Below are 293 nucleotides of genomic sequence, written 5' to 3'. Positions count from 1 at the left end.
AGCAAGAATCACTCTTTTGTCGCCGATGATATTCAGTGCCTTTAATACAATAACTAAAAAAATAATTCTGCTAAAGAATCTGGAACATTTCTCTTTATAAACGAAAAACACCGAGAGAACCAAAAGTGAGAATCCAGTCAATAATTACAGAAATATTTTATTCACAAATGAAAAGAACTGTCCGATTGGGCTCCAGAAACACTTTGTAAATGACAATAATTTTGTGTAAATGCCGTGGGATTCCGTGAGCCTTTCTGGTGGCGTCTCTTTACAAAATTCATCAAGGTTCGGAA

This window comes from Penaeus monodon, chromosome 27 (assembly GCF_015228065.2).
Source record: "Penaeus monodon isolate SGIC_2016 chromosome 27, NSTDA_Pmon_1, whole genome shotgun sequence".
NCBI lineage: Eukaryota > Metazoa > Arthropoda > Malacostraca > Decapoda > Penaeidae > Penaeus > Penaeus monodon.
The sequence above is the reverse complement of the archived record's forward strand: the minus strand, read 5'-3'. Positions refer to the sequence as shown.